This window comes from Pyxicephalus adspersus, chromosome 5 (assembly GCF_032062135.1).
Source record: "Pyxicephalus adspersus chromosome 5, UCB_Pads_2.0, whole genome shotgun sequence".
Taxonomy (NCBI): Eukaryota; Metazoa; Chordata; class Amphibia; order Anura; family Pyxicephalidae; genus Pyxicephalus; species Pyxicephalus adspersus.
This window is the reverse complement of record NC_092862.1, coordinates 96,474,060-96,484,968: the sequence shown is the minus strand read 5'-3', so window position 1 is coordinate 96,484,968 and position 10,909 is coordinate 96,474,060. Positions and strand designations below refer to the sequence as shown.

General features: G+C 38.9%; 1 protein-coding gene across 2 annotated transcripts in view; it reads right to left on the bottom strand.

Moving 5' to 3' along the window:
- STARD3NL (STARD3 N-terminal like) overlaps positions 1-10,081 on the bottom strand; it is a 35,496-nt gene extending 25,415 nt beyond the window's left edge. For both annotated transcript variants that reach the window (XM_072412208.1, XM_072412210.1), the window contains exon 1: positions 9,945-10,081. The gene's annotated coding sequence lies outside the window, so the exon portion shown is untranslated. The remainder of the gene's footprint in view (positions 1-9,944) is intronic.
- Positions 10,082-10,909: the final 828 nt, after the last annotated feature.

Here is a 10,909-nt window from a genome sequence, read left to right as displayed (position 1 = left end):
GACGAGTATATTAGTTGATACACTAAATACATGTGTTGGATTAGTTTCGCTATTCCAATTAACACAGGGGTATGTGTTTTTCCTGCTCTTTTTAGATATGAATATTTTACTGTTGTATCTCCCCTTACCCCAGGTTTTTATGTTACGGCAGACGTATAAGCACTCATTTGCACTGTTAGACAATTGTTAAATGTAAAATGTCACATGTGTTTTCATACTGTTTGTACTTGATATTAAGGGAGAATTTTTTGTCCTCCCTTTTTGTTTTGTTCATATACGTGATATTTTCTTTTATGTACTGACTTTTCAAAAATTCTAATAAAACTGATTGAAACAAAAGAAGGAGAGTTGACTGCTCCATAGCCACAGCAGAATATGTAATAGCAAAATGGAGCTCTTAAAAGATGTGGAATTAAAAAACATTTTTTAAAAAAACTTTAGATTGATAGAAAGGTTACATAGGAAGTATAAATGGACAAGCTGTAGCTCCTTTGTTTTCTAATTCATAGTAATTTATTTGTATGTGCAGCACGGTTTATACGGACACAAGTTTGCCATATCTTTCAAAGGGGGAAAAAAAAAGAATTTATAAACACTTTAGGCCATAACACAATCACATGAGGAAGAAAATGTGTCAGAAGGTAGTGGCCAAGCCACACTTCCTCAAATATGTACAGGTTACTGCTGAGATAATTAATTGTCTTACTTGCACAACAAGTGGTGTGATCAAAGTGCAAGCTGTAAAATAAACAGTATTGTGCGGAGGATTGGTAGCTTTACCTTCCCAACTGCCAAAAATTGCAAAAGGCTGCTATAGATAATTTCTGAGTGCAGGTTTCCTACCGGTGACAATAATGGAACCTTGGGATGTACATCATCTAGGCCACTTAGATATAATTTTAAGAACATGACTTCTGAAATGTTGTTACCCTGTTAAGGTTTTAGGTATTAGTTTTACAAATATTTACTTTATATGCTAATTGCGCGGTTTGAACTTCCATAATAAAATTAGATGAACTAAGGCTATGTACACATGTCAGATGATTCTTGTCCAATTATACTATACTATATATTATTTACATGTGTATAGTGCCCATCCAACCTTACGATGAACGATCATAATGCAAGTAAGGGGGAAAGAGTGCAGCGGGGTGCCGCCCTGTCATTCTCCCTCTCCTCTTCATAGAACAGAACGGCACTGTATGTACAGCGCTCTTTCAGTCTTTTGTACAATGACAATTACTGAACATGTGTACGTAGCCCAAGAATCAAGGGTTCTTTGCTGCTGTAATAAGTTTTAGATTGGAAAAAAGTCTCATATTACTCTGTTTCATATTGCAAATTCTGTTTGAGCATTTGCTCAATTGGGCAAAACCGGCAAGTAGGAAAAAAGGTAAGAGTGTGGATACAAGCTGATCCCCTGCCAGCAGCAGTGTACATTAGCTTCTCGTGATCTGCATGGAGTTTGTATGCTCACAACAACTGAAGTAGCTGTGTATGAAGTTAGGTTGAAAGCTCACCTGAAATAGCAGATAATGTAAAGGATTCAGAAACATTATATTTTAGTTGCTGTCAATGAAGGGTTTGCAAGACACCCAATGATAGCAGATGTTTCCAGCACAAGGGAAACATTAGATAATTAGGGCTAATTACTCCTCTCAAATGGCCAAATAGTCATGCTGATGCCTTCCTCTGTGGGAACACTGGATGTACACATAATCTGAATCCATGCAATACATCCATAGACAACATATGAGTAACTACATACTGTTGTAACTCAAAGTGGGCATTTCTTTAACCCTAAGAAGTAAAGGGAATGGGGGGCAATGACATAGAAATAGGAATCTAACAAAGGTCCCAACCCTGCCCACCCAAACACTTTGTTAGATTGATCTAATTTCCTTACCATTCAGATGACGTTACATTGCTCCATCAAGCAAAATATTTACAGCATATACACAAAATTATTCAATTTTCAGTACTCCTAATATGAACATTTTCTATTTTAATTTTTGTCAGGTTCTACTTTAGGTAAATACAGGCAGAGATATCTTCTTGCTAATGACTACGTTTCCATGACAGTTTCTGCAGTTCTGCTCTGAATATCACATCCCTGTGACAACTGAAAGACGCCTATAAAAGTCATATAAACTCCAAAGCACACTAGTACGAGACCTATGCACCCAGTCAGCTGACTGCTCATCTGTGTATTCTTTTTATGATAGGGTTTATAGAAGTCAAGATATTGTCTCAGGCTAAATATAGAAGAAATACCAGTTTTTTGAATATTTGAACAAAAACACCCAAAGGAAAAGTAAAGAGGTTGAGTAACCTGGCTTGGAGTACCACATCTCTGTGAAAACTAAACACAGCTTATAAAATAATCTTAAAAGTTAAAAAAAATTAACTTTATGGCACACTAGCACTAGACCTATGTACTCTGTCAGATGACGGCTTTTCTGTGTATTCTTTTAATGGGTTTTACGGAAATTAAGATTTTACCTTACAAACACAATAAGAACAATTTAGAGATAGAAGAGATTGAGTTATTTTTACATATAGAGATTATATAAAAGTTTTAAAATAAATAATGACAAACTGCAAATCATCATTAGCTACCAAATATAGATTGCTGTCTTTCCTTTTTTTTTGGGTAATCAAAAGACGAATGCCAGCCCCAGTATATATACTATAAATTGTACAGAAAACAGAAAAAGAGGGGCTTTTTAGTCATGTAAACATAGTTTTCCTAGATATTGGGTATAATAATTGGTAACTCAAAAAAGTATAGAATTTGGCCCTTACAGCTCTATACATAAGTTACTACTGTTTACCTGTTCTTCAATACCTGAAGGGGCCAGATATACTCACCAGCTGCAGAGAAGCAAGGAGCTGCCAAAAAGCTGGGTAAGGAAAAAAAGGTAGCAAACCGCAGTAAAAAAAAAAAAAAAAAAAAAAAAAAAAAAAAAATACACTGGAAGGACTGGCAAGACACATGATGGACCCTTCTCAAATCATAGATTTCTCTCCATAATATTCATATTTTTGAATAGGCAAACTGCATTATGCAGCAGTACCGCAAAGTATATTAGAAAATAGATGGAGATATTTACTCTCAGTCTAATAAAACCCTGATTATTTTGTGGATATACAATCTTCCATTCTTTAAAATGACCCTGTTTCCATGCAAAAAACATTCTGTATCAGTAAAGCAACACTATGTTCCATTCTAATCCAAATGTAAAGAAATCTCCAGCTGAAATGTGCAGGAACCACAAGTGTTGATCTTTTTGTCCTTTGCAGGACTCACTGGTTCAATCCCTGGACTTCCACATCATCACTAGTATTTCTTGTAATAACATGGGGGTCAAGAGAAGAAACTAGTGAAAACTGCAATGAAACAGAAGATCAACACTTAGTTACCGCTAAAGACTTTAGCTGGTTTTTCTCTGAATAAAAGAAGTGTTACCTTTACAGGGACATTTCTTCTGCGACCGTTTTAGTAAATGTCACTTAATTTTTTTTATCTTTCTATGTATATATGCTTGACTTGTTTAGATGTGTTTATGTCTGCAGCAGAATGTCCTTACCCTTGATGGTTCTGTAGTACTTCATTTCCGTAATGCTGTCTCTGGTTTTTCTATTTGTTCTTGCTATGTGATTTAGTTGATTTTTCCACTTTTTCCTTTAGTTCTTAGCAGTCTTCCTTATACTCTATATCTCTAAGTTATGCATTTCTGCTGGCTCATTACAAGGTAAACATTGATCTCTACATAAATCGCAGCTTAGTTTTATGTTTCACTAAGGTTATCCTCATTTATTCTTGTTCACATTGATTACATTCAATCTCAAATGTCTAGATGCAAACATGAAAAAAATCCTTTTACCAGATAAATATATCATAAATGGTATAATAATGACATTTGCACTGTAAACTTTGATTGGAGAAAAATTCATCTGAATCGAAGCTAAACTATAGTAATACCAGTTCTTGCTTCCAGTTTCTCCTCTTGCCACAATGAAAGCTGAAAAAATGTTGAAGCAAATTGTACCAATGTTTTTTTTTGCCTTCCTCTGGACCAACTATGTCTTCCAGGGTTATATCTGGGATATGTTTATTTCCCTAGAGGTTGAACTTGATGGACTTTTTTTCAACCTAACCTACTATGTAACCATGTAACACAGCACTATTATAAATATTAATATGTGCAAATGGCATGTCTTTAGCCTAATGTAAACTTGTTATCAGAGAAGCAGTACTGAATTAGCTGACCACCTTCTGAAAATGCTAGCTCAATGATCCAGCCAACTCACTTTATCACTTACTGGATCACAGACCTTGTACAGGTACGTATATCAATATTGTCAGAGAAATGGTAACCATTATCTAATATTTGTTACATACTTATCTACGTACTTGTTACATATCAGTGGCTAAAGCATAGATTCCATGTTCAAAACAAGTGTCTTCACACGCCAGATGGCATCTGCTTTTAGCAAGGTAACCCTTCCATTTATCTTTTATTTGGTGCTCACCTAGCAAGCAACCTTTCCCAGTCATATTATCTGACACTGGACTGACCAGTCCCTCGACATCCGAGGGCAGCTTGCAATAAATAAGCAAAGAAAATGCAGGGGACACAATCCTAAATATTCTTTATGGACTATCAATTACTATTAAAACACATGTACCTGAAAGATTCCCACCAGGGAAGGTTGGTTCCCCATTTTTTAAACAGAGACCATGGAGTTGGTCTTAAAACTGAAATATAGTTATACTCGAAAGAACTTGTTTAAACATATACCAAAAATGACAACACATTTTGAAATGTAAAATCTGAATTAAAAAACATGAATGAACACTAGTTTCCATAATAGCTCAGCTAGACCACACACAATTTAAACAACTACTCAATGGCTGTTATTCCTATAGCACTTTAATGTTACTGTTCTCTGCAAAATAGAAAAAAAAAAATCACCAAATTGCAATATTTCATAACAACATTTCTTCACTTTGGAAGGTCAGTTCCCATTCAACAAAAAGCGAAAGATTATAATGAGAAAGACAGCAATAAAACCGTATTATGGCTCTAATCCAATCCTTGCCCACTTAATCTAAAACAAAAATGTAATGCTCGGCCAGATTTAATCTGTTCAAACGTTTAAAATGGTATGGAAATCCAATGCACTACTACAAATACTACTGAAAACAAGCTCCATTTGTAACACTATGAACAGCGCTTACACACACACACAAAACAAAAAATGTCAAGTACTTGACAGATTTGCATACCTTACTAATACATAAGGAAGATTTGTCTGCTGCTAAGACCTTCATCCTTATCTGGGTAACAAGACCATATGACAAGGCCAAACATGACCCTTAGCCTCATTTTATCTTCATAGTGTGTGATCTTTTCCCACATACGCAAGACTTGTGTTTTCCTTGATAACATTATACAAATAGTTTCAGCAGAATAGGGCTATCTACACACCTGCAAAAATTATCGTTGGAAACTAATGACTCACGATCGTCCGATAATTGGTTACAAAAAAAGTGAACAACGACACAGATGAATGTCGCTGGAAACGAACGACCGTTCCAGCGGATTGGGAAACGATCATTCCCTATCTATCGAGTGTATGGTCGTTCAGTGATTGTTCTGCGGTACACTTTCTCTGGTACACGTCACTTCCTGCATCATTCAGACGATCGTATCTTATAAATGTACATTATTGGTGGATTAAATTTGAAGGATTGTATCGTTTCAGCATGTACAGAATCGTGCACAATACAATCAATCAAAATAATTGTGAATAATCATTGATCGGACAATAATCGTTCGTTTTCTAACGACAATTATTTCACGTGTGTACATAGGCTAAGACTGGAAAAGCTTCACTATAAATTGTCTGCCAGCATTGTGTAAATGTAATCTACTGATAATTTTAGGAGCAGGTGAAAGTCTGAAGAACTGTAGAAGAGCCTCAAAAATAAACTTGTTTATTTTACAGGATAGCCAATTGGTAGCCGATTGTTTCAAAACTAGGATTCTGACGTGCATATACTCATTACATGAGTGGTCAGCAAACCATTACTATACAGTTGTTTTAAATTATGGTTTCGACAAAAGAATCTAATATTAATAAATTACACTAAATGGGGAGTTGACCAATACATTACTTTTTGTTTTAAAAAGTGCTCCTATAGACAAATGAAACTGAACTGAACCAAAATAATTTTTTTGTTGTGTTAAATTTTGCTTGCCTGGGAGCAGCAAACCGCACCACAGGTGACCACATTTGCACGCGGCTGCAGCACAAATCGTCCCACAGCACCAAGCTACCAAAATCGCTTTGTTGCTTTTAGGAACTGAATTGCAGTCTACCCCAGCTTCAAAAATTGTCTCCCATATGCACTCAATCACTTTACCAGGACTACAGCTGAACCCACAGAAGAATGCTGGGGCTCATCATGGATCCAATAATATAACAAACAGCACAGATTCCGCAGTAAGAGAGAACTGCCAACTAAGGCTGCGTACACACGTCAGATGATTCTTGGCCGATACGAGCTGTCAGGTTCATCTCAGACAAGAATCTGACATGTACAGGGGCAATTCAACGTCGCTCATGGATCCGTACTGGCAGATCCATGACAGCTACAGCTGATTTCTGTTACAGGAGATTGCCAACAGTTTAGTCTGCTATAATGTGACAGATTGTTGATACAAGAGGCTGCATGCATGCTACATGAGAGAGCTGTCCCATTACTGGGGGCTAATATACAAAAATATTTTTTTAGTTTGCTTGATTGTTCAATTAAATTAACCACACTGTCATATCAAAACCTTTACTCCACATCACTGTGTTAACCTACAGATCATGGTTTGTATTTGGTATTACACATTATTATTACAACTAGTCTATGGACTAGGAAAATAATGCTACAGCTCCATGACGCCAAACCAGAAGTATATACAGTTGACCTAAAGAGGAAGCAAACTGAAAAATGGACAAAACAAAAAAAAATCTACTTCAATCCTTCAATCCTGCAGCGCAGTAGATTGGTCTGGAGGTCTCTTCTATCGGGTCCCACGTCATCCCGGTAGCCGTCTCCAAGCCGGTGCGCTGGGCGCTGCCATCTTCGCCTTTTCTTCCTACATCACCCAGGCGTGAGATTGGGTGACGTAGGTTGGAAAAAAATTTGCCGATCTCACTGCGCATTATCCACCTAGTTCTATCTCTAAACTACCTATAGCACTCAAATGAGGAACATGTTTATACAGTAAAACACCTGAGGATGTCATAGTGTGCATCACAGAGTGATCCACGTGATTGCTATTTACAAAATAGCTCTGAAAATGCTTAGTTTTTGGGCATGCTGGGGAATGTGACAGGTTCCCTTTCCTTAGGGGATCTAAGGTGCATTTTTTACCTTCCACACTTTCCTGCCTGTCCCCATTTACACTTTAAGAAAGACCTGGTATTAGGTATTGGTAAAACAATGGCACTCCCTTGCTGTAACCACATTGAAGCACATGAGCAGCCAGTCACTAGGCTTAATACCAACTAGAAGTGGGAGGATGTGAAGGAGAAACAAAACCATGTGTAAGTTAGGTTTTTTGTTGATAAGAAAATACAACTTGCCAAGATAATTCAGTTGGCATTTACAGGACTTATCTGATGTGCAGATGACATCCTTCTGACCTGCATTTGGCTGCTTCAGCTGGGTCTTCATTGCAGTTACTATCAGCCCAGTTTGAGGACAGACACCCTGCCATGACCATCATCCTGAAAGTACTCTCCAACAAGGACTTTTGGTTAAGGTATTCAAGGTGAGAACACTACATGGACCGGTTGTTTGATTTGTGGACAAATACTAGTCATATACATAAAAACAGAATCTGCACAAGGAAGTGTGGATGAACTGAAGTGACCTTGAACTTGCCAGATAGCACCATGAACCCAGACTGGTCCCACCAGTGATGTGGATCGGGCAGGGATAACCTCATAGATTGCTAAACTGACCTGCGTCATGGGGAAGGTGATTGCACTTATGCTATGGACAAACACAATGCTCCAGCTGCAGAATGAAAAGCTTAGTGGTTGTACACAGCATAAGCAGCACAGCAATCCATCACATTGTACCTCGAGCAGGAAGCAACAACATAAATAGCAGATCATCAATGCAATATTTAGACATGGGCAAAGTTAAGTGACTGGTGAAAGTACAGACAGGCAGGAAGGTTGTGGTATATGTACCACTTCCTCACACCCATAAACCATGCCCCTAGTTGAGATGCTATACATGGTGTCCTAACCATTGCCTCCCATAGGGAATACATGGGGGGAGTAGAGATCAGTCCAGTACTGCCCGCTGTAAGATGCTAAAACTCTGATTTCTTGGGAACACCTGTTCCTACCACTCATCTGAACAAGCCCTTAGTCAAAGGGCTAATTGGTCAATTCCATAAGAAGCCCCTGTATTGCATTATATAAGTAACATTTTCTGTGTGTGGAATGTATTGCAATGTTCAAAGGATGAAGCAAAGTCTAAATCCCTTTATCTCTTTCATTTAAAGTCTTAAATCTAGTAAACACAGAACTATTCTGACATCCAATCTGATAACACAATCAGACCTGAAGTCAGTATTTAACTTCCAGTTTGTGTATCCGATTGGTCATGTTGGTAAATAACTATTAAAGGTGTATAAGCGTGTCATGTGAATGAATCAATCATCAAATAGGATTGGCATTCCAATTCCTTTATAATTCATGAAAAATAATCAGAAGTGCACAGTGTTTTAAGAACTCCAACTAACTGATTATAGATAAAATCTTTCCGATTGGTTTTGAATGCAATTTGGCAGTATGTATGGTATGTATTAGGTCATGAATTGTCATGTAACCAATGGCCATTTCCCTCTCTTAATAGGCAGAATGGACCAGCTATTCTCTACTAGGGTTTCATGCATCTCTGGGTACCATTGAAGGTTCCTGGGGGTTGAACGGGCTTCCATTAGATAATAAACATTTCTACTTGGCAGAGCCAGCAGCGTAACCCCAAAGATCATTTTATGTGTCTGTACGAGTGGTATTCTGACTCCCACCATATTTTTCCCACTGACCACCAAGGCAAGGCGTCATCCTTCTCCTGACCCCCAATGATTCAGGGGTTCCAAGAACTGAAAATTATGTGAAGGGTTTCTCTGGAATACAAAGGTTGGGAATGGCTGGACTGATAGGAACATGCAGCTGGGACACCTTCCATGCCCATAATATTTGATATCCTTGGATCTCGTCCTATAGGTATCCTTCTGTACATCCTCAATGTATGTATGTATGATATACGCACTATAATACTTTGGCCACTTCTTTATCCCTAAACACATGATCTTCCACTGTCATCATCACCAGATCTGCCATAGATTGCTAGCCAGCCTTGGCCATATACGCAGGAATGTGTGATCCCAACAGTGATTGTAAATCAGCAATTCATCAATAAATTACATACTGGGCTACACACACAGTTTTCCTACTTTGCGGCCAAACATACAATCATTCATGGATTCATTAATATCTTATTGATTAATAGTTCTCCGACACACACAGATATTTGTTCAATGATCCCCAATCAATGGCAGCTTGGCATTAGGACCTTATTATATTCATCTCATGGAGGGTGTTTTTTCATATGATCAGTTTAGTGGCCCCAATGATGAGCTGATAGAAGACATCATACTTCTACATAGCTGCACCTCTATCATAGAATCCATGGTAATTCTCTATCACACAGCCGGCCCTATACATTGCCTGTACACAGAGGTCTGCCTTGTTTTCCTCCGGCCCGTTATAGCGCACACATAGCAGTCACGTCTCAGCATGCCGGGTCCCCGTCACTTCCCCGGTGTGACCCCACCTCCTCCGCCTGCACTCCATACCTGTGTCGTGTAGACGTGTGTCCCTCCGGCACCTGCACTCCTCACTGCTGCACTGCCGTGTCTTGGCGGCCTGCAGGAAACTAGCAAAGCGCAGGGTGTGAGAGAGCTGGAATCCTGCTATTACCATCAATACGGCATCCCGGCACCCTCACAGACGTGACATTTTATCACCGCTGCTCGGCAGCCACTAGGGGGCGCAGGAGAGCAGTTCCACATACTATAGCTATAGTTCCTGCTGTGTGAGATATTATAGAGCTCAATTCACACAAAGCATACAATACATGAGGTTATAATAGCTTATATCAGACATAGTACAGTCACAGCAATGGCTGCAAGGCCTCAACCCCAAGGCTATGTTCTGACCTGCGTAACAAAAATGCAGCATTTACTGCCTGCTCTGTAGAGCCGGGGTCTGGGAACAATTTTAGGCTAAAATGCTGGCTCTTACCAAAAATTAAATGTTTTGGGGTTTTTTTGCTTTCATTTACCCAGCTGAGCTGGTGACTGAAGGGAATGATATTACTGCGCTTTACTTCCTGAATTCATTCCCTGAGTTGCTAGTCCGAAATCTGGTGACCCACTTATTAAAGGGGGCTTTTACATATCAAATGGGCCCCCACCCACCAGACCCCCATTACACCAACCCCTGGCCTGCAAATGCACCGGACTGCCTTTCTAACCACATTGAAAGGGTTTGTTCCTCATCTGGGCTACCAATGCACCTGGCTGCCTTTGAAGCAAAACTAGTATATCAGACTCCAAATACTCATTGGTTTAACACCAAAGGACTAAAACCCAAACTTATGATGACCCCCCCCCCCTTCCCTTTTGTTGTTGCCAGGCTTCCATCTCTTCATTCTCTGTTGGTAAGAAATCTATCCATGCTTTCACCCTTGCACATGAGGGATCAGATGGAAAGGATAAGGTTGTCCAGGGGTGCAGCCATTGTCACCTAGGACCGCTTC